General features: G+C 46.8%; 1 pseudogene; it reads left to right on the top strand.

Annotated features, from left to right (window-relative positions):
* The window catches only part of LOC146831413 (phospholipid-transporting ATPase IC-like), a 38,297-nt pseudogene extending 35,910 nt beyond the window's left edge, over positions 1 to 2,387 (top strand).
* The last annotated feature ends 24,879 nt before the right edge of the window (positions 2,388 to 27,266 follow it).

The following is a 27,266-nucleotide window of genomic DNA, read 5'->3' as shown; positions in this document are numbered from 1 at the left end:
CCCAATCGGTGCCCTGTACCTACCCCCACTCTCTTCATATTGGAGGGCGTGCTGCTCTGGTTTCTCACAGTGCTTCCTGAGTGTGAGCTCTTTCTCTTACCCTTCTTAGCAATTGCCTTTCTTTCACATTCCGTCTAGATTACCTCCTTCGCTCTGAGCTATGCGCTGTTCTTCTCGGTCAGACTTGGTCCTCAAATTCTCTCTCTGTTGTTACCTCGACTACCAGAGAAAATCCTACAGCTCCTCCCTCGTCATCAAATCACGGGAGACTGGGTCCTCCTTCCTCACTCCTGATAGCTGGGTCACTGTTTAGAACCACTACTAGCCTCCCTGTCACTCATGTGTTCACCTAGACCAGTAGGGGTGTGTGTTCTCAGAGCTGCTAGGGTTCTATGTGTTGAATGGGATGGATCATACCTGGACCTTACCATTCGTTGTTCGGTAGGGGGCCTGTCGGCATCTTTAACGGGCAAGATAGAGTATCCTAATGTGGGAAGAGAAGGCAAGAGCAGTTCCATACCTGTATATTGTGGGGCGGGGGGGGGGTGCTGACGCCTTGCTTGCTATCTGTAGTGCAGGAATGTGAATCTCGGCTTCCTTGAAGATGGGACATAGTTCTAATAATGCCTCTCTCTTGTCTTTCTTTTGACCTGTGTATTTGGTTTGTATGTGTGTTCTCAGATGTTCAATTGTGCTAATGTCAAAAGTTCCCTCCTTTGGCAAGGGAAATGTATGTTTCTTCGTGTTTGTATGCCATTCTTGGCAAACCTAATTATGTTTTTTGGCCTGTGTGGGGAACCTAGTTTGCATGTGTTTTAATGGTGTCTAATTGATAAGTTTGATTGACCTCGCCCTCTGGCCATGGGTGGGTCTCATGACCTGGCCTGGTTATTTCCTTGGTGGGGCTTACATAGAGCTTTGGTCTTTCTTCTTTGTCCCTCCCCCATGTTCCAGAAGTGAGGTGAATACACGAGGCAGGGACCAGCCGAAAGTTGCCTAACTAGTTGGGCGAGGGAGTGGCACGGCTGCCGAGGGGAGGAACCATTCGCGCAGCATGGAGTGAAGTAGGCAGTTGTGTTCCTGGAACTTTTGTGTCCACCTTGGACTTTTGGGGGGGGGATGAAAAAAACTTTCGGCAGGTAGAGGCGCCGACCGTGGGAGAGGGAGTTGGAGGGGGCAGAAGGTGAGCCCCCATCATCGGCCAGAGAGGTCTTCACCAACCCAAAGCCCATCAGATATGGACCGGGACTTCAGCAATCCAAATATGGGTCCAGATTTCAGGGATTCAAATATGGACCTGGACTTTGATGCAACATTTCATGAGGAATCCCAAGCGCCCAAAGATTAGGTGATGCCATGTACTGATGATGAAACGGAGGATGAGTTAGAAAGACCGGAGTCTGCTGAGCCTGGGCAGAATGAACGAAGCCAACACGAACACCGAAGAGCGCCAGAAGACTCTAAATAGAGATTTCTCTTGGCAAGTTCGTGCAAATGACACCTACTTCTACAACCTACTAGAGTTTCAGGAAAAAAAAAATTGTGCCTAAAGAAGAGCAAATGTTGAGGAAATGCAATTAAGACTTCCAAATACAACCCAATCACCTTCTTACCCATTAATTTATACAAACAATTTAAGAGAGCAGCCAATGCTTACTTCCTTGCCCTGCTTATTCTTCGGGTTATTCAGGAAATCTCATCTGTGTCCTGGTTCAACCTTGATACCTTTGTTGCTGGTGCTTTTGATGACTACCATAAGAGATATTGTCGATGACATCATCGAATGGATAATGAAATCAACAACAGGTCGTGTGAAGTTATTGCGGATGGCAGACTTAAAAAATCAAATGGAAGTATATAAAGTGAGTGAAATAATTTGCCTGAAGAAAAATTACTCTGTACCTGCTGACATTCTCTTGCTAACGAGCTCAGACCCGAAGAGCCTCTGTTATGTAGAAACAGCTGCACTGGACGGGGAAACAAATTTGAAATTCAAAATGTCTTTGGAAGTGACAGATATGTTGCTCAAGGAAGAAGGAGAAGCCAGTGGATCAATTAAAGAAGAAAAAAACTTGGCCGATTTTGATGGGGTGGGTGAGCGTGAAGAGCCCAATAATCGAATAGACCGGTTTATTGGCACCTTAATCTAGAAGAACTGGAGATATGGCTTGGATGAAGATACAATATTACTGCGTGGCTGCACGATCAGGAACACAGAGGTCTGTCGCGGGCATGTCGTCTTTGCAGGCGCTGACACGAAAATCATGAGAAATAAAGGCAAAACCAGGATGAAACTGACCAAAATTGAGTATCCGATGAATTACATGGTGTATACGATTTTTATACTCCTGATCCTTGCTTTTGCTGGTCTCGCAATTGGAAATTAATTCTGGGAAGCTCAGACTGGCAACTATGGGGCATATTATCAAGCACGGCATTAAAATTATCGCCGCTTTAGCTGCAGAAAACTGCCCTCAGCATGTATCGACACCTGCATAGGGGTGAAGGCTGTCTAAAACCACATTCCCCTTGTTGAAACACCATGTGTGGTTCTTTCTTGATTTGGTTGCTGGGCTTGTTGTCCTATACACTTACTGTCTTGAGTCCTTCCGAGCACTGTATGGGCAAATTAGGGATAGTTTTATCAGAATAGGTTTGATGGTGATTATTATTATTATTTTTTGTAGATAGTTTGTAATCCCCGTCCTGAGGAAGCCAAATAATTGAAGGCTGAAACGCGAACGTGTCGACACATTGATTCATGAGGAGTCCACAGATTGGGTTGATTTAGAAATCAATTATTTTGGCCCATATACAAAAGATCAAGAGAGGAGCATTACCTCTGACGCCAAGAGGACGACCTCTGAATGTATTACTGCCAAAAAGAAGTATACATTGTTTGGAGCAAGAGTTAGGGGAATTTATATGTTGTGTATAAAAGATATGTATATATGTTGGATGAAGTTGTATATAGAGGTGTTTTGTGACGATTTTGTCGTTTGTGTGTTACATGTATATATTTTGTGTACTAAACACGGATGTCTATTGAGAGATTCGCTTCTGAAAAATAAGCTTTAAAAAATGTTGATATAAGAAAATATTAATTCCAGAGAAAATGTATTGTTTCTTGCGTATAAATAAATAAGAGATTGATCCCTCTAAGCCCCCTTTTTCTGCTATATATTAAAAGCGGCGATAATGGGCTTGATAATATGCCGCAGAGAATTCCCGTAGAAGCCCATATTGTCATCAAAACATGGGCTTCTATGGGAAATGTCAAGGGCATATTATCAAGCCCATTATCGCCGCTTTAGCGGCAGTTTTCTGCCGCTAAAGCGGCGATAATTTTAATACCGTGCTTGATAATATGCCCCTATATTCGTTCATGGTACCTTTATGATGGGAAGAAATATTCTTAATCTTACGGTGGATTCCTTGCATTTTGGGGCTACATTATTGTCTTGAACACCATGGTTCCTATTTCTCTTTATGTGAGCGTTGAAGTGATTCGTTTGGGTCAAAGTTATTTTATAAACTGGGACCTAGAAATGTGCTATACTCCGAAAGAAACACCAGCAAAAGCCCGAACCACTAATTTGAATGAACAGCTCAGACAAATAGAGTGTATTTCTTCTCAGATAAAACGGGAACACTCACACAAAACATCCTGCAGTTCAAAAAAATGAACTATTGAGGGGGAGACATATGGAAGGGAGTTATTTCTTAGATAATTTGGTCGTTTTAGAGAATAAGATACCTTAGCTTCTGTGTTTCAGGGTCTCTTTGTCTTCTATATGAATCATGGGGAAAATATACAGTGTTACTGCTTCTAAGCATGTCCCTCCATGAACCACTGTTTAATTAAATTTCCCTTAGCTCCATATATTTTGTAGCATCTATTCCTTATTTCCCCATCACTCTCCTGTTTCCCACCCTTATTTGCTAATAAATCTTATGCCTATACGTGCAGAGATCTCCACCGCCAGAGAGCTCTGTACAGTGTAGATTGGAGAGGCAGAGGTGGAGTTATGTGAATGCGGGTTTGTGAATTTTATTTTGTAGTGTGTTTAGTACAACTAACATATGCCAAAAATATGTTTTGGGGAATAGACCCCACTAGACTTTTATGCCATAATCATGCAAAGTTATGACGCTGCAAAAACTTGAATTAAATAACGATTTGTATTACAACTCTGTAACACAGTTTACACACATAACTTTGATACCAACCCTGTAATACACAAAGCAAGGTCTGATGTGGTGAATGGTTCTGCACTTGGCAATAGGCAGATGCTTCTATTCTATATCCTCTGCCAACTACACAATGACCCTTGGTACATTTTTATCATTATTGCTGGAGGCGCTTCACTTTCCTGCTCAAGCTTAAAAAAACAGTGAATATTCGTAAAAAATACTGCATAAATTTGAGATGCTGCATGTCACTATATTTCTGTGGAAATATTGGTCTACTAAAATACTACTTCCAAATATTGTACGTCACATATTTTGGCAGCGATGTAGTTATAGAACCCCATTACATACCAAGGTCTGCAAAGAATGGTTTTCTTTTCAAAACCCAAGCACCTGATTCTCAGAAGAGATTTGATAAATGATTAAAGAAATAAAAGAGAATTATCTTTTTTATATAAAAACATATAGGTGTGAATGTGAAGTATGGAATGTGATTGAAACAAAAGTGTGGGGAATGCTTGAGTTCTGATACAGAAGCCCAAAGGGAATTTTAAACCTAACTTGAGCAACAGTTACACCTGTGTAGTGAAAGTGGTTCCTACCACAATGATACTGATAATAGCAATCAGATTCTCCATCATTTTACTGTAATAATTGCTGGAAATATTGCCACTGATACTGCTCCTTTCTTTTCCACATATGTTTTGTGACAAAATTGTATTATATAATAGCTGTTTATACTAATATTAGTTTGCAGCTTTCCTACCTGGCATCAGTCTTCTATTTACTTAGGCCTCATTACCATTCTGGCAGGAATGGGACCACCCGACTAGGAGTCGGATGTCTCATCTGCTGAATTACATTGTGACCGCCAGCATGGCAGTCAGAAACCTAGCCTTTATTATTGCGGCTTGTGCTGCCAGCCAAAAGAGGGCCGCAGCACAAGCCGCAATAGTAAAGGGTATGTTTGTAAACATCTATACACTGTGTGCCAGGCACCATGTGGTGGAGGCTCACGGGTAACAGTGGGCCTGCTATGGGCACCCAAAGTCCCATTTCATCTGCCTTTACATGACGGTGGACCCCCATGCAAAAGCAGAGGGAAAAGTGAAATCGAATCCCTACAGAGGTGCCTCTGCAGGCACCACCCCCGATATTACTCTCTGACCGACGCTCCCGATGGGCTCCTTGAGCCTGTCAGAGCCATCGGTCGGCCCCTCCGCTGGCTGCCTCTGACCGACTGCATCATAATGCAGCAGTCAGACAGCAGCCACTGATGTCTGATGGACCACGAGGGCCGGCTTTAGGGCAGTGCAACTGGTGCGGCCGCACTGAGCGCTGACCTGTGGAGTGGGAGCTGACCTCGGAGAGGGGCCCTGTGTATAGCAATAATTTATAATTGGAGATGTGAGAAGCACTTTTGTACAATGGTAGTGAGGGAATCCGAGGAGGCGGTCATAGGGTGTGGGGGCGCCAAAAATGATTGTTGCACCGGGCACTGCCAGTGCTTAAGCTGGCTCTGTGGAGCACCACCGATGACCTGTCAGTGGCAGTCCATCCAACATCATAATCAGGCCCTTTGTGTTAACTGTGTTTGTTTTTAGTTAGCGTATTCAACAATACTTCTCCTCTCAATATAGTTGTTTCTGTCTAGCACTGTTGGAGATCCCCTTAGAGTACTGAATGATCAGAGTAGAACAACAGGGACACCACAGAAATGTATGAATATGACGTCTTGGTTGACACAGTTATGGCATAGATGATATCATTTACACACCAGCAAAATAAGTTGTATCATCCTATTTTACCCATCGATTGCAGGAATCATTCTGCTGATTTTGGCATTTGGAAATATTAGGACGTAAGTTTTAGTGTGCCTCTTAGCTCTCTAACTATAATAAACAAGAGGGGCAGAATCTTGACATGGTTCAGTTTCACTCACTGTGGAACTGTGCTCCACCAAATCAAGGGGCATATTTACAAGAAGCTAGCGACACCGCAGCGCCATTTTTTTGATGCAGTCAATCAATGATCCACACTGCTCCATATTTACAAACTGACACGTTGAGCTCAATGCGTCAGTTTGTAGAGGCCTGCGTCGCATTATACTTGCGTCAGGTATAATGTAAGCAGGGTAGGCATTCCTACGCTAAAAGCCACATAGAACTGATGCTGTGAAATGTAAGACCTTTCACTCCGTCACTCTACGACTTGACTACATCAAAATCCCTATACCTTCTCAAACCAGCAATAAGGATTGAAGCAGGTTTTTGGCATGGTACTCGTCTCTGTGTTCTGACACATTGCTGGAGTCGCATCAGTCTTACGACCAACTCAAGCAATGCGTCACTTTGGCGCCAAAAGATCAGTCAGAATTTCTAATGCATCTGTGAATCCTTGTGCCATGGAGCACTGTATTGTAAGTACAGTGCATCTGTGGTGTCTTTAGAGCATTTATGGCAGGCGCACGAAATCTGACACATCGATGCTAATGCGTTAGTCGTTGAAAATATGCCCCAAACATTTGCGAGCAAAATAAGAAGGTCTCAAATGTGGGCACAATGTCTTTGCTGAAACTAGACAGGAGACAAGAGATAAGATAAGAGTAAAATAAAGAAATAAAGTATTAGGAGCACTGAGATTGCAAGAGAAGAAAGGAAGAGGGAAGGAGGAGAGTAATACAAGATAGAGGGAAGGGGATGGGAGGGGGAAATTTTGAATAAGAAATACTGAGAGATAAACAGACCAAGGGAAAGTGAGGGACGAAGAGAATGATACAAGAACTTTTAGTTTGTCAAGTGTATTCATAAATGACATGACTTTTAGTTTACTTCACTTTAAACTCAAGTAATTGTGTAAATCGCATATCAAGGTGCAGGGCTGCAAGTATTAAAATGTAAAGCTATACTGGAATCAGTGTGCCCTGCATGAAGATTCCTCCCTCCCTCCAGGGTAGGACAGCTGCTCTGCAGAGAGGTGAACGAAAACAGGTAGATCTCCCTGGTTCCCGTATTCCCATTCTTCCACTTGGTTTATAAATCGCCCTACCTAAAGCCTCTCTCCACCCAATGCCCAAGCTATCCTGCCTTACGCGAAAGAGTTTATGACAAAGTGCACCTTGTTACAATGTAAAAGGTGATTATGTTTACTAATTACACACTCAAAGATCCCTTTATTGTTTGAGAGCCTTCATTTATTATCTACAATTCAAGCATTTATTCTTCAGCTGTTTCACCCTCTAGATTTAGCTCTGCATTATCTCTGGAAATTGCCTTTGGGAATCTTGAAGTGTAGAGATGATTTCTTCACCAAAAATGAGACATGGGATGTTTGCAATGACTAAGAGTGCTGAGGGTTTGCATACCATGCTGGCAGTGGTTTTGTAACTTGGGCTCCTGTAGCGCTCCCCAGAAAACTTGAAAGAGTTTAGATGGAAAATAAACACAAGGGGCCATATGTAGGTAACATACAATTTACCGATTCATAAATACCGAATTTTACCGAATCGGTAATTATGAATCGGTAAATAGTATGTAGGTAAACAATCGGTAAAAATTACCAATTCGGTAAAATTCCATAAATGAATACCGAATCCAAAATACCGGCCGGAATCATGATTCGGTATTTACCGAATCGGTAAATACCGAGGTGGTATTTACCGAATCGGTAAATACCGAATCGGAGTTTACCGTATCGGTAATTCAAATATACATCACTTGATGAATCAGCCAATCCAGTGCAAGGCCAACCCCACCCAACTAGGAAGTGGCCACACCCAGGCAGGTGCACACAATCAACAGACTCTGGAGAGGCTGGGAGTGCAGAGCAGAGCAAGGGAGCCAGTGCCTGATTGTGAACCTCAAACTGACAATGTCCAGCCAGGAGACAGAGAGAGATGGAGGGGAAAGGAGGAGGAAACAAAAATCTAGCCCAAAGGAACTGCAGGTACTAGTGGAGGAGGTGGTCAAGCAGCACCAGAAGCTGTTTGGAAAGCAGTCCCTGCAAGTGCCTGAGTCGAAGAGGAAAATCTGGCTGGGAATCCAGGCGCAGGTGAATGCATTCGGAGTGACCCCCAGGGACATAGACGTGCTGAAAAAGCGGTGGTATGACCTACGCATCGTCACCAAGAGGAAGATGGGGGAACTGCAGAAGGAGGCCAGCCGGACAGGAGGGGGAAGGAACAGGGCACCTGCCCTTACAGAACTGGAGGAGCTGGGGGAGTCCACAATAGAGCCCGAGAGTGTCGTGGGGATTGGGGATGCCGACAGCTCTGCCAGAGCCGCCACCAAACAAGGTAAGACGCATGCACAGCAATGTGGCCCCCCCACCCCTATCCCAACTCCCCAAGTGGGCAATGAGTATCCCACTCCAGTCCATGTGTTAGTGCATACTAGCAATGCATTATGGGAGATGTAGTCCGGGAAACCCCAACCATGAACTGAATAGCACAGAACAACAAGGCATGTTACACACATTAGCGAAAAGCAGGCAGAGGACAATGTGAGAGTGTTTCAGAATTGTATTGTGATGCTAGCAATGCAGGGCTTCAGGTACACTGAGCTGATGTTGCATTTCTGTCCACAGACGATACATTGCGCAGGACTGCACATGAGACGGGAGAGAGGGCACATCGGAAAGACAGCTCAGGGAAGGCCACCACCAGTTCTGGCCAGAGATCAGCACCACATGCAGCCTCACCACCACAGCCAGCATCACCACCACAGCCAGCATCACCACCACAGCCAGCATCGCCACTCATGCTGGAGTCACCGGCATCATCACCGCCTGCATTGCTCAGGTCGAGGAGGCGTGCTGCTTCCAGGTTGCAAGTGTCGGAGTCCTCACCTGAAGACTGCAGGGGGCCGGAACCATCCACTGTGCCCCTGGATGGAAGCCATGCCAGTGTGCCCTCCGCCTCTGAGGGAGCACACACAGGTGGCAGACGTCGCCGCAGGGCTCGGGTGCAGAGTCCACCACCACAGGGTGAGAGCCATGGAGTGTTCTCGGGGCTGGAGGCCACCATGGTAAAGATACAGCGCCTACAGGCACGGGCAATGATGTCAGTGCAGCAGCAAATGCGGGGACTCCAAGATACATTTGTAAATATGGACAGGGGCATCAGCGCTATGGCTGAGGGAATGAGTGAGATGGCTGCGGGCATGCGGGACATGTCCCAGTCCGTCATGCTGCTGTGCAGTGAGTTTGATGCAGACAGAGCTGCACGGCGCCGGGAACGGCAGAGAAGAGACAATCATACACGGGCAGTCAACCGGCTGGCAACTGCCACTTCGCTGCTCTGCAGACGCTCTGTGGCAAGGCAGGAGGGCCTGACGCACTGCAGCAATGACGTCTCAAGAGGGATGGTGAGGGTCACCAGTGCACTGGAAGTGCTACTGACAAGCCAGTCGGCCACAACTGGTGCTGGGGATGCTGTGGACAGCGTAGAAACCACCAGCAGGAGCAGCAATACCCCCCCTGTCCCAGATACACGGAGGAGCAGCAGGCGGCATGGGGCTGCCACTAGCGAGGATGCACAATCAATGGCATCCCACACTGTAGTGCGTGGGCACAGACACTAATGCTGCCCAGTATAGCATGAGACATTTGGGTGAAGTAACCCTTGATTTGCAACTGGTTATTGCACAATATTGAGAGCACAGGTTTTTCTTTGTGTTGTGGCGTAGTGCCGCATAATTAAACTACGTCATGCCATCCAACTACTGGCTGTGTCCCCTTATTACTCAGAAATAGTTGCATGTGATCTCTGCCCGTCTCTCTCTCCCATCTGTTGCTGTTGCCACTCCAGCTGCGTTGGCCTCTGGCTGTGCAGACTCATCATCATTGTCCTCATAATCAGTTAGCTCCACCTCTGTACCTCTCTTCGTAGCAAGGTTGTGCAGCATTACACAAGTGGCACCGATTTTGCAGCAGATGATGGGTGAGTACTGGCGTGCGCCTCTGCTTTTGTGGAGGCAGCGGAACCTGCTTTTCAATAGTCCAAACGTGCGCTCCACCACATTGCGTGTTGATTTGTGTGCCACATTATATCGTCTCTCACTCAGGGTTGATGGGTGTAGGTAGGGAGTGAGGATGAATGACCGCACAGCATATGCACTGTCGCCTAGGTGAGTAAGAGAGAACCATCAGTCACATGCCTCAATACACAATAATTTGCACTAAGTGTTAGGGAGCGTCACAGTGATTTACCTAGCAGGTATCCTTCTCCAAATTCTCCGGCAGCCAGGCGTGTGTAGATCCCACTGTTCTGGAAGATGAAGGAGTCGTGGGTGCTCCCAGGAAACTTTGCTACGATATCAGTGATAATGTTCCCTGCATCGCAGATTACCTGCACATTTATGGAGTGGGTGGACTTTCTGTTCCTGTATATGTGCTCAGTGGCTGCTGGTGGGCAGATTGGAATGTGTGTGCCATCAATACAGCCTATGACATGCGGGAACTGTGCCATCTGGTAAAAGTCTGTCTTGGTTTTCTGCAGTTCAGCCTGTGTGTTTGGGAAGCTGATGTAGTGTTGCATTCTCTGCATCATGGCATCCAGGAACTTCCTGAAGAAACGGGACAGGCAACTCTGGGATACACCGCCTACCGCAGCTATCACCCCCTGGTAACTGCCAGATGCAAGTAGATGTAGGCTACAGAGTACCTGCACATGTGGTGGTATGGCATGCGCCCTTCTTGTTGGCGGGTCCAGGAGTGGGTGCAGGTCCCTTATCAGGTCCATGATGGTTTGTGGGTGTAGCCTGTACCTTTCATGTCTCTCAGCCTCAGTCTGTTGAAAGAGTGTGATGCGCTGTCTGTAAATGCGTTCCTCCCGTCTCCAAATCCTCAGACGTGCTGCCTGTAGACGTAGGCGCCTTGCAATCACATACAGAGCGGCCATGGTGTCCACGCTGTTGCATTTTGGGATTGCTGATATGCACTGTTGCTGATTACCACCTGCTTTCAATCTGTGTTAATTACCGACTCTTAAATACCGAATTTCATGGATTTCTTAAATACCGAATTTACCTACATCTCTTTTCTCGTTTCACCACTTCATATTTACCGAATTGGAAAATATGTATTCGGTAAATATGAATCGGTAATTTAGAATTCGGTAAATATGAATCGGTGTTTACCGATTCCTATTTACCGAAACCTTCTTTTTGGCCTCCTACATCTCAATTGACTAAATACCGGTCGGTAACGGGATATTTACCGAATTTCGGCCGTTACCGACCAGTATTTAGCTACCTACTTATGGCCCAAAATGTTTTTCTTCTTGTAGCATTGGTTGTATTTTAAAAGACTGTCACATATCCCCTATGTCTATAGTGAGGTCACATTATTGGCCTGCCTCCCCACTCTAAAACATGTTTCAGCACCACAGGGTGTTGGTGCACATCATCAAACAATTCTTGCAGTTGAAGTTATTTAAAGTAAACATCATATCACAGATCATCTTCTACTGTAGTGGAGATGGAGTTCCATGTACACACATTGCTATGTTAGCATAAGCACTTTGGATGTAAAACGCCATTTTGCCATTTTACCGCTTTTGCACACGACACTGCAGGTAGATGTTATTATAAGAGAACCTGCTTGCTTGCTCTTTCTTCACATGAGAACGGTCTGTTGTTCACATCCCTAGACGTGCATCGCGACCTTAGTCAGAACACTGTGTGCAGAACCCGTCAAGGTCAAATAACAATGTATGCTTTTGAATTCATGTTGATCGGCCCACGCTCTAGCCATAACACGCAGACAGCAGCAAATGTCTGAAACCCGGGTGCTTTTAATATTACATTTGCATGCATGATTAGGGCACTTGGAGAAAACCTTTTACAGACACAGAGCAGAGCTGATCCTGTGATGTGATTCAACTAAGCTGATATTTACGGTATGGGGGTCCCCACCCAAACCTAGAGACCTTCTATTAGTTTTATAATACTAGCTTACTTTTGAAGGGAGGGTGATTGTTTTCCACTATCATTTGTAATATGATTTCTCCCTTCATTTTCTATGGTATTGTAACAATGCTGATGGTTTTGTTTTTAATCATTTGCCTGCTTATGTTAGCCAAAGTACTGCTCCTTAGGGCACGTAGTTAAAAATAAACATTTTAAACTTTACAGTGTCTCTGATTACTCTTGGTGTGGACTGATATGAGAAAAATAACGAAAAGGTGTTTCTGATTCCCACCGTTCCTGAGATTACTCTAAGTCACTTTTTCTGGGTTGTCTAATCATTGGTAGCTTCGAGATGATACTCGGATACTGAGGTAAGTTTTTGGTACACCGCAATTCACTGAGGTCCTGGTTTCCTGCGCATAGTTCTGTGCATGAGTAGAGTCCCTGCAACACTGCATCCAGTTTGGTCCTGGCCTTGTGCCACAAACCTGAAGGTAGTCATAGATTGAGGATGTGGGCTCCTGGTAGCTCATATTACCCTTCCTGACTCATTTAATCACAAAGGGCGGCAAGTCAGTGAAAGCTCAAGCCAGTCTCAGGCCTAATACCTTCCGCTGGCTCAGATCAAGATCCTATAGGACCCTTGAGTCCAAAACGAGTCAAGCTTTCAAGTGGCTTCTGATTGCCACCCATGCTCCAACCTCATGTACAAAGAATAGAAGACTAAATATTAACATTTGATGTCAAAATTAGGCGAGGAAGAGATACCTTTCTAGTGGCTGAATTGCACAATTTGAAACCAGAAAAGCCTAGGCTCAAAACTGTCTTCCCCGTTTAGCCATGTATGTTATACTAGGCATTTCTTTTATTTCTCTAAGCTTTCTTTTTATACATTATCACAAATTAGACCATATTCCATTACACGCATTTTAGGATGTGTGCTGTACAAAAACACCTTGTGTTTGATTTAATGTAATATATTGTGGCTCCATCTACACTTGACAACTGACTTGCCTCTTAGGTTTGTAATAACATTGTCATCATGGCCCAGTGATCAGGGATGATTTTATGTTTGCATTTTAAAATTATGCCTTACAAATACCTCTCCATGCAATTATATAATGTATTGTAATAAGGTAAGACACTTCCACATGTTAAAGAAAAAGATTTGTTTTAATGTTAACAAGGCCATATCATTTTTTGCATGATGTTTGTTGTATGAGTTACATGGCAAAATATTTGTATGGCTGAACAACACATTATTGGCTTGGCTACAGCACACTCTCGTAATTTGTCAGCGTGCATACCTATTGTTTATCTAAACCCCCTTTTAAGTGTCATCTACCAGACAGTGAAAGCTGTCTTTGTGAAAAGACATGTCAACTTACAGTGAGTTTAGAGCCTGCCAATTGTTTAACATTGGGTGGCTTTACTGTCATTCTCACTTGATTGCTTCTTATTTGTTCGCTTAAGTGGGATTTCCTTTTTAGGTCTCACCTGAGCCAGCGCACGCGCTGCACTGCGACTGCGAGAAATTTAATTAGTGGATTTTTAAAGTGCTACCAGAGGCATTTCATTTCATAAGTCTTTATTATCGATAATTCATCATAAAAGACATTTTACAGAATTAAAAAAAATGCAAACAAAATATATATTAAAACTATTACAACATGTTACGATATAGTAAAATCACAGGGAGCCAAAGTCCCATAATTTTAGTGCCTCCTCAATCTAATGAGCCAAGCCCAAGCTAAAAACTTGGCAACTGCGACTACAACATATTCACTTGTATCAAAGCGCAGGATATCAAGTGCTACTAGCCCTTGTCTTGTTCCTAATGTACGACAAAGGGGTTTGAGCCATATAGCCCGAGGGGCGGCATATTCAGGGCAAACAAAAAAAACATGACCCACAGAATCAACACAATCAGTACACCAGTTGCAAGAGTCAGAGGATGCACCCTTCCATTTTTTAGTAAATAAGTTTGTTGGTACTGTACCAACTCTAAACTGGTGATATAGTTTTCTGTCTCTGGGCCTAGTGATAGTGTCCCAGTAGGCTTCAAGGATTGGGGTTTTCTTTTGATCAAGAAACCTGCCTGTCAAAGAGTCGGCTGCAACAGAAGATAATTGTTTTTGCAGTACCATTGACCAATAAAGTTCTTTAAAATCTTTTTTAGAGGGAAAAGAGTTGTTGGCCGGGTCTGTCCACAAAGTACCCAAACCCATGGAATCCAAAAGTTGTCTGACCTGTCTGAACCAGGGAATGTTACCTGCTCCCACGATGGAACGGACATCAAGAAAGGCTTTAGCATAAGGACCTAATTCGGGAACAGTCCAAAGTCGCCTCCAAAAGGCCAATGGCTTAAACCTAGCGATGTCATCAAATGAATGGGAGCCAAGATCCAGTAGCAATGGTTTCAACGGGGTAGAACTGGGAAGGCCCGTAAGCATTCTAAAGAATTTATGTTGTGCTTTGACCAGGGGAGAGAGATTGGCAAAGCCCCAAAGTTCGGCTCCATATAGGATCGCCGAGTTTATCCTAACATTAAAGATTTTAATTGGGTGGCCAATTATTTTCGACTGGGATTGCTTCTGTTCTTTAACAAGACATCCAGAAAGCTGGGAAAATTTACGAGTAAGGACGTCAATTTGCGGCCTCCAGTCCAGCTTATTTTCAAATACTACCCCCAAATAGGTCATGACATTAGTTCTTTCAAGCAAGTCATTGTTCATGAAAACTTGGCCCTTCACACATTTCCCTTTGTTAAACACCATATATTTGGTTTTAGATACATTCACAGACAAGTCAAAATCATTACAGAAATTAGAAAAAACATTCAACGCCGACTGTAACCCTGAGAGTGTCTGAGAAAGGAGTAGGGTGTCATCGGCAAACATGAGGAGTGGAAGTTTAATTCCACCCAACATAGGTGCGTCCGTGGGAGTAGAAAAAAAGTATTGGACCACTCTATTGATAAACAATAGAAACAGCGTGGGCGCAAGGACGCACCCTTGCCTAACACCCCTATTGACCCTGAATCTTTTAGTAACCTGGCCCTGTTTCCCCCATCGAACTTGGGCGAAGTTGTTATCATACAACCTAATGATAATGTTCAAAAGATCTCCCGGAATCCCTAGCTCCGCCAGAGCATCCCATAGCTTGGTCCTATTGACTAAGTCAAATGCTGACCGAAGATCTATAAAGGCAGCATATATAGTACCACCACAGAGATAAACCGTTTTCCAGACAATCAGTTGGAATTTTAATGCCTGGTCGATGGTACTGGTGCAAGGTCTAAAACCGGCCTGTAGTGGAGAGATGATATCCTCCTGTTCGATCCAAATCTGGATTCTTGCCAAGGTCATCCTAGCAATAATCTTTTGAACAGAATCAATAAGACTGATCGGGCGATAGTTCCCCGGACAGGAGCGATCACCCTTCTTGAAAATGGGGAGAATCTCTGCACCCCTCCAGGAGTCAGGAATGGCAGCCCCTCTAGCTATAGCATTAGCAAGATATGCGATGTAGGGTACCCAATTGCCAGGGTCAGACTTAAAGAGATCCGCAGGGACGCAGTCGATTCCCGGAGCCTTGCCACTAGGCACCTTTCTCAGAGCCGCTGCGACCTCGGCGCAGTCGAAATTAAATGTAGGGGAGATGGACAAGTCCCTACTTTCTGTGAGTGCAAACCACTCGACCCAGTTTCCATCCGAAAACTGGGATTCAAAGTGCGAGACCCAGGTATCCGGGGAAACATGATTACTAGGAACCTGGGTATTTGAGCAGTTACCCCACTTCACAATATGCCAAAACAGGGTTAAGTTCCTATTTTTGCTAGCAGCCAAAAGGTCGTTCCAGTGGTCATTATCCCACTCTCGTTTGGCCGTTACTTTAGCCTTGGTATAATCTTTTCTGGTTTGCCTAATAGCAGCCGGATTTTTAGTAGTGATAGCATGTTTCAATTTGCTGTAGGAAACTCGGCATGCTTTATTGTACCAAGATTTGGGATTTATCGTAATAATTTTATTAACCTTGCATGGTTTTGAGAAAATAGACTTAAGATCTGAAAATAAGTGATCGTGTACTTGGGTGGCCTCTATGATTGTGACTTCTGTGCTCTGTAGATGCTGTAAATCCACTAGAGCACGGGAAACCTTCAGACTAATCTCTGATAATAGTACACTATCAATGGCTACCTTGTCCCAGCGTACTCGCCGTTGGTTATTGGTTAATAAAGTTTCGGTGGTCACTATTTCAGAAGGTTTATTTCTGTGGGCTGGACGGAGTAATAAATTCAAAACCAATGGATTGTGGTCACTCTCGGGTCGGTCTAGAACCACCATATCAGATAGCATAGACCAATACTCCACTTTGATTAGGGCATAGTCGATTCGACTCTTACAACGTCGACCATCGGAGAATGTCGACCTGCCAGCTTTGTCTGATGGGGTCCGTCCATTGGCAGCTCTATAGCCCCGCTCCATACATAGGCTCATCCACTGGGTAGCGGATTCGGTCCACCTCTTGATAGGAGGAAGATCAAGAGGTGGAATATTAAAGACCGCGTCCACCTCCCCTGTGAGTGAGTCAGGAGCAATTGGCAGTGGCTCGAAACAACAATTTAAATCACCCAATATTACAACGTTAGAGCCCGTGTTAACTTTGTCCAAAAACCCATCTAGTTGTAGAAATGTATTTGTACCACGCCCGCCTGGAAGGCCCCTGTTATAGATGTTTATAATCAGGATTTCAGGTACACCTTTACGAACTAGTGAGATAATCAGTAAGTCAAGACTATCTATGTCCAATTCCCTAGGGTTATACCCAAGGGTTTGCTTGACCCAAATGCAAAGGCCACCAGATGGGCGTCCTTTTGCTCCACGTATAGCCCCTTTGAAAAAGTTTATATACCCGGGAAAATAAATGGGATCCACAGCCCAAGTTTCCTGAAAGACCAGGATATCATGCGTGTTCACCCATGCAGACCAGTCTTCCAAGATTGTTTTACTACGGAGACCAGCAACATTCCATGAAGCCAAAGTCAAGGGGGGATCACCGGTGGAGGTAGAAAACATGGAAGCGGGGGCAGCTCCTAGTATGACAGGTTGGGTACAGATGTATTCAAGACCATTATTCTCACTCTCGGGAATACCAGGATCACTAGTGATAAGAGGTGACCTATTGGGTGTTACCCGGGGGGGATTTGGAGGCAATATGCCCAGGGCCGAAGGTACCCCCCTTATCCCGCCCCTCCCTGCTAGTCCCGTATTATCTAGGCCTGAACGGGCCTTGCACACTCTGTCCCTATTTTTGGGAGTTGAAGGTAATCAATCAACTCCATCTAGAGAGTACAGCGGTGCATAAGAATTGAACAATGGAAGGCGGAAGTCAAATTCTGTCTGTCGGTGGGAGTTCTTATTGACCCTTTCCCAGGGAATGGGCATGTCACAGGGTAAAACATAGGAAAAATGTGAGTAAAAATAGGACATATCCAGAGTAGATATTCCAGTGACGCTCAAGTTGTTAGGATAGGAACAGATATGGCTCGCCACCCTTGGGTCCCGAAAGTTAATGATCACACAATCTCCCTCCACTTTCTTGGCTCTATTTCCCAACCAGCATACCCTGCGAACAGTCATAATCTCAGCACTTAATCTAGGAGGTAGTGGCCTGTTGCTATTTAGCCAGTGTATGACTTTGTTCTTCAGCTCATTATGAGTCTCGGGTTTAACCTGGGGGAGCCGTGGGACACCTACCATTATGACAGTATACGGCTTTGACTCAGGGGGAAGATTTATGCATGGGAGTTTGTGAAAATGATCAACACTCTCTATACTAGGCTTGCTAACAATAGCATCACTCTTAGTAGTAGCTGTACCATTGTTAGTATTACATCCTGGAGCAATCGGCACATCTACACTAGCAAGAGGGCCGGATGCTTCTACAGCAGGGTCAATACGAGCAAGAGAGTTCGAAGAAACTCTACCACTATGTGTATTACCGTTAGAATCAGACCTAGTTCTGTCTGCAATTACAGGAATAGAGGGTGACTTAGGACCAATAGGGGTCGATGTAAGTTTCTCCAACAAGGACGAGTTCATGAGCACCATGCCTTCAATTTTCTCCAGCGAAGTGGAGAGTCGATTAACTCTCTCATATAATGGTAAAAGAAGAGATTTAAATAGTTTCTCTATATGCTGGAGAAGATCAGGAGGCAGAGGGTCAGCACTCGATTCAATAGTAACAATATGTGGTGACCTGTGGCTACCTAGAACAGGAGCGGTACAACGAGATATTTTGGGATCGAGAGCTTCACGATTCTTAGCAGAATCAGGCAATTTGGGCATTTTAGACATTTTTACACGTTTACCTTTAGAGATAATTCCCTTACGTTTTCTTTTGCCAAGAATAGGCTTGGGGTTGTTACTCACAGTCCGAGCAGCAGTACACAATATCTCAGAGGTAGACTGTGAATAAGAAGGGCTGGTAATTGAGGGTGAAGCACAGGGTCCAGGGATATATATTGGCTCTTGTACAATATCCAATGAGCCCTGGGCAGTTAAATTCAACGACGCTGTGGTGGAACTAGATAATGTATCGAGGACAGTTTGCGGCAGTCTACTTTCTGGGGACATAACTGTCATAATATTACCCAAGGATGATCTTTTTGCTGAAATTTCTAAGGACAATCTTTTTTCAGTTAAGATAATTTCTTGTTCAAGAACGCGAGCCGCTCTTGTAATAAAATGATCAAGGGTCCCTGATATTTTGCCCCCTTTGCTGGCCTGAACAACCTTCCTACCAGACCTTAGGGAAGTCATACTTGTAATTGGGGGTCAAACTATTGGGAAATAACCAAATTATAAAAAAGGGGACCCAGAATATATTATATTACACCTAGGAGAACAACAGGAATGATTGCTAGGATGCTATATTTACACAGAAATGACTAAATATCACAATCCACCTATCAGCAACTTTGCAAGTACTCACACGAACTCAGGTGCATATTAACAGTAACAATGTCACACAACGGGAGGGTGACCTGTCCCGTCCACGGCCGTCCACGAACGGCCACAAACGGCCCGCTCTTTGCCCGGTCTTCGCCCCGAGCGTCGTCCCGCGCGCGTACCGCTAGCGCGCTAGGACGTAAGGTTTTATGAGCTCGGGGCGAGAGCAAGGGCGTGACCGGGAAGAGGAACCAGGTGATCACAGTTAAGGGAGCGCAATGCTCCGTGGTCCTCGCAGTCCCGTGGGTGTTGAAGTCTGCAGCCTGCCCCCAAAAAACAGCGTAGCGTCCAAAGAAATAAGGGAGCACCAGAGAGTCACACACGCCAAGAGCACCAGCCAAGATTTTAAAAGGTAGAGGCCGGCGAGCGGCTCCCGCGCAGCGGGGGCCGCGAGGCGCTGCGTGTGAAGGAGGAACCAAACGGGAAGAGGAACCAGGTGAGCACAGTTAAGGGAGCGCAATGCTCCGTGGTCCTCGCAGTCCCGTGGGTGTTGAAGTCTGCAGCCTGCCCCCAAAAAACAGCGTAGCGTCCAAAGAAATAAGGGAGCACCAGAGAGTCACACACGCCAAGTGCACCAGCCAAGATTTTATAAGGTAGAGGCCGGCGAGCGGGACTTGCGCAGCGGGGGCCGCGAGGCGCTGCGTGTGAAGGAGGAACCAAACGGGAAGAGGAACCAGGTGAGCACAGTTAAGGGAGCGCAATGCTCCGTGGTCCTCGCAGTCCCGTGGGTGTTGAAGTCTGCAGCCTGCCCCCAAAAAACAGCGTAGCGTCCAAAGAAATAAGGGAGCACCAGAGAGTCACACACGGCAAGTGCACCAGCCAAGATTTTATAAGGTAGAGGCCGGCAAGCGGCTCCCGGGCAGTGGGGGCCGCGAGGCGCTGCGTGTGAAGGAGGAACCAAACGGGAAGAGGAACCAGGTGAGCACAGTTAAGGGAGCACAATGCTCCGTGGTCCTCGCAGTCCCGTGAGTGTTGAAGTCTGCAGCCTGCCCCCAAAAAACAGCGTAGCGTTCAAAGAAATAAGGGAGCACCAGAGAGTCACACACGCCAAGTGCACCAGCCAAGATTTTATAAGGTAGAGGCCGGCGAGCGGTCCCGCGCAGCGGGGGCCGCGAGGCGCTGCGTGTAAAGGAGGAACCAAACGGGAAGAGGAACCAGATGAGCACAGTTAAGGGAGCCCAATGCTCCGTGGTCCTCGCAGTCCCGTGGGTGTTGAAGTCTGCAGCCTGCCCCCAAAAAACAGCGTAGCGTCCAAAGAAATAAGGGAGCACCAGAGAGTCACACACGCCAAGTGCACCAGCCAGGATTTTATAAGGTAGAGGCCGGCGAGCGGCTCCCGCGCAGCGGGGGCCGCGAGGCGCTGCGTGTGAAGGAGGAACCAAACGGGAAGAGGAACCAGGTGAGCACAGTTAAGGGAGCGCAATGCTCCGTGGTCCTCGCAGTCCCGTGGGTGTTGAAGTCTGCAGCCTGCCCCCAAAAAACAGCGTAGCGTCCAAAGAAATAAGGGAGCACCAGAGAGTCACACACGCCAAGTGCACCAGCCAAGATTTTATAAGGTAGAGGCTGGCGAGCGGCTCCCGCGCAACGGGGACCGCGAGGCGCTGCGTGTGAAGGAGGAACCAAACGGGAAGAGGAACCAGGTGAGCACAGTTAGGGGAGCGCAATGCTCCGTGGTCCTCGCAGTCCCGTGGGTGTTGAGGTCTGCAGCCTGCCCCCAAAAAACAGCGTAGCGTCCAAAGAAATAAGAGAGCACCAGAGAGTCACCAGAGGCTTTTCCTGGCCTCAAGCTTGCGTTCACGAGCGCGTGCGCAGCCGCCATGTGGCTTTCATGGCTCATTAAGCCTTGCTCTCCCAAGCGCCTCGCTCTGCCCCTCCTCCACCACAGAGCGCGCCCCTGCCATCACTTTCGCTTTCACGGCCACGCACTGGCCCCTTCTTTTCATCACGCTTCAATGTGGCATTTTGCAGAGGCAAGTGATATATCTAAAACAATATAGAGACACCAAATGAAATAAACAACTTTTTGAAGTTTTATAAACTCACATGTTAGGCTTGTGCGTAGCGCTGCTCTGCACTGCACATGCGCAAAACACGGGGGCAATCTGTTTTTTTCACGTTACCTCTATGCCACTCTCGACCTTAAACCTGCCGTTTTCATTTGCTACCTCATACCTTCCTCTAGTGACCGGCACGTCACAAGTTTGAATCTCTTCTGGCCTCCATTGGGCGGTAAATGAGGTACCTTATTTTGGGTAACGTTTATATGCTCTCTGTTTAGAGCTTCGAAACTGCGCAGGTACTGTTTGAAGCCCAATGTAAAAAAAGATTTAATATTATTTACCACTTCCTCCACCTTCCCTTTACCCCCATCTCCGTCCTTCCCTGCAGGACTTCCCCAGCGCCCCGTCTCTTCCGTACCCTTCCCCTCACAATCTCTTTACCCTTTGCCCCACCTCCCCTTTTCTACCTCAGAGACCTTCCCATTAACCCTTTCAGCCCTTTCTTCAGTTGCCTCGCTCTTTCCCACAAACTCCACTTTTACATGTAGCCCGACAGAGCTCCCCATCACCTCTTACTATTTTTTTTTTTTTAACTCTGACCATGCACCTCACTCAAACTGTTCCAACTCCAGGTTTCACTTCTCATCTCTCTTTCAAACAAGCTCTTCTGGTCATGGTCAGACTCAGCGCCCCTTGGCCAAGGTCTCGCCACTCCTGCACTCAACTTCTGCTTCAATAATTACACGTTTAGACTATTATTTCACGTGCACAGGTATTTTCAAGTCCACAAATTGTTGCGTCAATTCATTTTATGGTTGTTTTTTGTATCTGGCTCCAACTTTTGCATCATGCAATGGGGAATTATGTGGCCCTTTGCAGATTATAATTTTTTTTTGCTGATTGATATAGCGCAAACTCGACCAGAAGATATTGGAGCGCTTTACATGAGCACCAGTTACGTTACACAAGGACACAAGGACACATTTGTCGTTTTTGCACACTGTCACCTTTACGCAATTTCCTGCAAGTACTACCTGGATAAAATTTCACATGTAAAAACCTTGAGAGTTTGTGTTGAATTTCACACCTTACCGCAGGACCATACACGAAGCTCTAACGTTTGTTGGTTTACGTATGCCCCTGGTTTGACTTTGTTCTTCAGCTCATTATGAGTCTCGGGTTTAACCTGGGGGAGCCGTGGGACACCTACCATTATGACAGTATACGGCTTTGACTCAGGGGGAAGATTTATGCATGGGAGTTTGTGAAAATGATCAACACTCTCTATACTAGGCTTGCTAACAATAGCATCACTCTTAGTAGTAGCTGTACCATTGTTAGTATTACATCCTGGAGCAATCGGCACATCTACACTAGCAAGAGGGCCGGATGCTTCTACAGCAGGGTCAATACGAGCAAGAGAGTTCGAAGAAACTCTACCACTATGTGTATTACCGTTAGAATCAGACCTAGTTCTGTCTGCAATTACAGGAATAGAGGGTGACTTAGGACCAATAGGGGTCGATGTAAGTTTCTCCAACAAGGACGAGTTCATGAGCACCATGCCTTCAATTTTCTCCAGCGAAGTGGAGAGTCGATTAACTCTCTCATATAATGGTAAAAGAAGAGATTTAAATAGTTTCTCTATTTGCTGGAGAAGATCAGGAGGCAGAGGGTCAGCACTCGATTCAATAGTAACAATATGTGGTGACCTGTGGCTACCTAGAACAGGAGCAGTACAACGAGATATTTTGGGATCGAGAGCTTCACGATTCTTAGCAAAATCAGGCAATTTGGGCATTTTAGACATTTTTACACGTTTACCTTTAGAGATAATTCCCTTACGTTTTCTTTTGCCAAGAATAGGCTTGGGGTTGTTACTCACAGTCGGAGCAGCAGTACACAATATCTCAGAGGTAGACTGTGAATAAGAAGGGCTGGTAATTGAGGGTGAAGCACAGAGTCCAGGGATATATATTGGCTCTTGTACAATATCCAATGAGCCCTGGGCAGTTAAATTCAACGACGCTGTGGTGGAACTCGATAATGTATCGAGGACAGTTTGCGGCAGTCTACTTTCTGGGGACATAACTGTCATAATATTACCCAAGGATGATCTGTTTGCTGAAATTTCTAAGGACAATCTTTTTTCAGTTAAGATAATTTCTTGTTCAAGAACGCGAGCCGCTCTTGTAATAAAGTTATCAAGGGTCCCTGATATTTTGCCCCCTTTGCTGGCCTGAACAACCTTCCTACCAGACCTTAGGGAAGTCATACTTGTAATTGGGGGTCAAACTATTGGGAAATAACCGAATTATAAAAAAGGGGACCCAGAATATATTATATTACACCTAGGAGAACAACAGGAATGATTGCTAGGATGCTATATTTACACAGAAATGACTAAATAGCACAATCCACCTATCAGCAACTTTGCAAGTACTCACACGAACTCAGGTGCATATGAACAGTAACAATGTCACACAACGGGAGGGTGACCTGTCCCGTCCACGGCCGTCCACGAACGGCCACAAACGGCCCGCTCTTTGCCCGGTCTTCGCCCCGAGCGTCGTCCCGCGCGCGTACCGCTAGCACGCTAGGACGTAAGGTTTTATGAGCTCGGGGCGAGAGCAAGGGCGTGACCGGGAAGAGGAACCAGGTGATCACAGTTAAGGGAGCGCAATGCTCCGTGGTCCTCGCAGTCCCGTGGGTGTTGAAGTCTGCAGCCTGCCCCCAAAAAACAGCGTAGCGTCCAAAGAAATAAGGGAGCACCAGAGAGTCACACACGCCAAGTGCACCAGCCAAGATTTTATAAGGTAGAGGCCGGCGAGCGGCGCACGCGCAGCGGGGGCCGCGAGGCGCTGCGTGTGAAGGAGGAACCAAACGGGAAGAGGAACCAGGTGAGCACAGTTAAGGGAGCGCAATGCTCCGTGGTCCTCGCAGTCCCGTGGGTGTTGAAGTCTGCAGCCTGCCCCCAAAAAACAGCGTAGCGTCCAAAGAAATAAGGGAGCACCAGAGAGTCACACACGCCAAGTGCACCAGCCAAGATTTTATAAGGTAGAGGCCGGCGAGCGGCTCCCGCGCAGCGGGGGCTGCGAGGCGCTGCGTGTGAAGGAGGAACCAAACGGGAAGAGGAACCAGGTGAGCACAGTTAAGGGAGCGCAATGCTCCGTGGTCCTCGCAGTCCCGTGGGTGTTGAAGTCTGCAGCCTGCCCCCAAAAAACAGCGTAGCGTCCAAAGAAATAAGGGAGCACCAGAGAGTCACACACGCCAAGTGCACCAGCCAGGATTTTATAAGGTAGAGGCCGGCGAGCGGGACTCGCGCAGCGGGGGCCGCGAGGCGCTGCGTGTGAAGGAGGAACCAAACGGGAAGAGGAACCAGGTGAGCACAGTTAAGGGAGCGCAATGCTCCGTGGTCCTCGCAGTCCCGTGGGTGTTGAAGTCTGCAGCCTGCCCCCAAAAAACAGCGTAGCGTCCAAAGAAATAAGGGAGCACCAGAGAGTCACACACGCCAAGTGCACCAGCCAAGATTTTATAAGGTAGAGGCCGGCGAGCGGCTCCCGCGCAGTGGGGGCCGCGAGGCGCTGCGTGTGAAGGAGGAACCAAACGGGAAGAGGAACCAGGTGAGCACAGTTAAGGGAGCGCAATGCTCCGTGGTCCTCGCAGTCCCGTGAGTGTTGAAGTCTGCAGCCTGCCCCCAAAAAACAGCGTAGCGTCCAAAGAAATAAGGGAGCACCAGAGAGTCACACACGCCAAGTGCACCAGCCAAGATTTTATAAGGTAGAGGCCGGTGAGCGGCGCCCGCGCAGCGGGGGCCGCGAGGCGCTGCGTGTGAAGGAGGAACCAAACGGGAAGAGGAACCAGGTGAGCACAGTTAAGGGAGCGCAATGCTCCGTGGTCCTCGCAGTCCCGTGAGTGTTGAAGTCTGCAGCCTGCCCCCAAAAAACAGCGTAGCGTCCAAAGAAATAAGGGAGCACCAGAGAGTCACACACGCCAAGTGCACCAGCCAAGATTTTATAAGGTAGAGGCCGGCGAGCGGCTCCCGCGCAGCGGGGGCCGCGAGGCGCTGCGTGTGAAGGAGGAACCAAACGGGAAGAGGAACCAGATGAGCACAGTTAAGGGAGCACAATGCTCCGTGGTCCTCGCAGTCCCGTGGGTGTTGAAGTCTGCAGCCTGCCCCCAAAAAACAGCGTAGCGTCCAAAGAAATAAGGGAGCACCAGAGAGTCACACACGCCAAGTGCACCAGCCAAGATTTTATAAGGTAGAGGCCGGCGAGCGGCGCCCGCGCAGCGGGGGCCGCGAGGCGCTGCGTGTGAAGGAGGAATCAAACGGGAAGAGGAACCAGGTGAGCACAGTTAAGGGAGCGCAATGCTCCGTGGTCCTCGCAGTCCCGTGGGTGTTGAAGTCTGCAGCCTGCCCCCAAAAAACAGCGTAGCGTCCAAAGAAATAAGGGAGCACCAGAGAGTCACACACGCCAAGTGCACCAGCCAAGATTTTATAAGGTAGAGGCCGGCGAGCGGCTCCCGCGCAGCGGGGGCCGCGAGGCGCTGCGTGTGAAGGAGGAACCAAATGGGAAGAGGAACCAGGTGAGCACAGTTAGGGGAGCGCAATGCTCCGTGGTCCTCGCAGTCCCGTGGGTGTTGAAGTCTGCAGCCTGCCCCCAAAAAACAGCGTAGCGTCCAAAGAAATAAGAGAGCACCAGAGAGTCACCAGAGGCTTTTCCTGGCCTCAAGCTTGCGATCACGAGCGCGTGCGCAGCCGCCATGTGGCTTTCATGGCTCATTAAGCCTTGCTCTCCCAAGCGCCTCGCTCTGCCCCTCCTCCACCACAGAGCGCGCCCCTGCCATCACTTTCGCTTTCACGGCCACGCACTGGCCCCTTCTTTTCATCACGCTTCAATGTGGCATTTTGCAGAGGCAAGTGATATATCTAAAACAATATAGAGACACCAAATGAAATAAACAACTTTTTGAAGTTTTATAAACTCACATGTTAGGCTTGTGCGTAGCGCTGCTCTGCACTGCACATGCGCAAAACACGGGGGCAATCTGTTTTTTCACGTTACCTCTATGCCACTCTCGACCTTAAACCTGCCGTTCTCATTTGCTACCTCATCCCTTCCTCTAGTGACCGGCACGTCACAAGTTTGAATCTCTTCTGGCCTCCATTGGGCGGTAAATGAGGTACCTTATTTTGGGTAACGTTTATATGCTCTCTGTTTAGAGCTTCGAAACTGCGCAGGTACTGTTTGAAGCCCAATGTAAAAAAAGATTTAATATTATTTACCACTTCCTCCACCTTCCCTTTACCCCCATCTCCGTCCTTCCCTGCAGGACTTCCCCAGCACCCCGTCTCTTCCGTACCCTTCCCCTCACAATCTCTTTACCCTTTGCCCCACCTCCCCTTTTCTACCTCAGAGACCTTCCCATTAACCCTTTCAGCCCTTTCTTCAGTTGCCTCGCTCTTTCCCACAAACTCCACTTTTACATGTAGCCCGACAGAGCTCCCCATCACCTCTTACTATTTTTTTTTTTTAACTCTGACCATGCACCTCACTCAAACTGTTCCAACTCCAGGTTTCACTTCTCATCTCTCTTTCAAACAAGCTCTTCTGGTCATGGTCAGACTCAGCGCCCCTTGGCCAAGGTCTCGCCACTCCTGCACTCAACTTCTGCTTCAATAATTACACGTTTAGACTATTATTTCATGTGCACAGGTATTTTCAAGTCCACAAATTGTTGCGTAAATTCATTTTATGGTTGTTTTTTGTATCTGGCTCCAACTTTTGCATCATGCAATGGGGAATTATGTGGCCCTTTGCAGATTATAATTTTTTTTTGCTGATTGATATAGCGCAAACTCGACCAGAAGATATTGGAGCGCTTTACATGAGCACCAGTTACGTTACACAAGGACACAAGGACACATTTGTCGTTTTTGCACACTGTCACCTTTACGCAATTTCCTGCAAGTACTACCTGGATAAAATTTCACATGTAAAAACCTTGAGAGTTTGCGTTGAATTTCACACCTTACCGCAGGACCATACACGAAGCTCTAACGTTTGTTGGTTTACGTATGCCCCTGGTTTTCCTCGCCTATTGTACTCGTGTGCGGGGTCTTTTTTGTAGCGCAAATCTAGGTGCACAAGAAT

The sequence above is a fragment of the Triturus cristatus genome, chromosome 5_1 (assembly GCF_964204655.1).
Source record: "Triturus cristatus chromosome 5_1, aTriCri1.1, whole genome shotgun sequence".
Lineage (NCBI taxonomy): Eukaryota > Metazoa > Chordata > Amphibia > Caudata > Salamandridae > Triturus > Triturus cristatus.
Note: the sequence above shows the minus strand (reverse complement) of the source record. Positions and strands in the feature narration are given on the sequence as shown.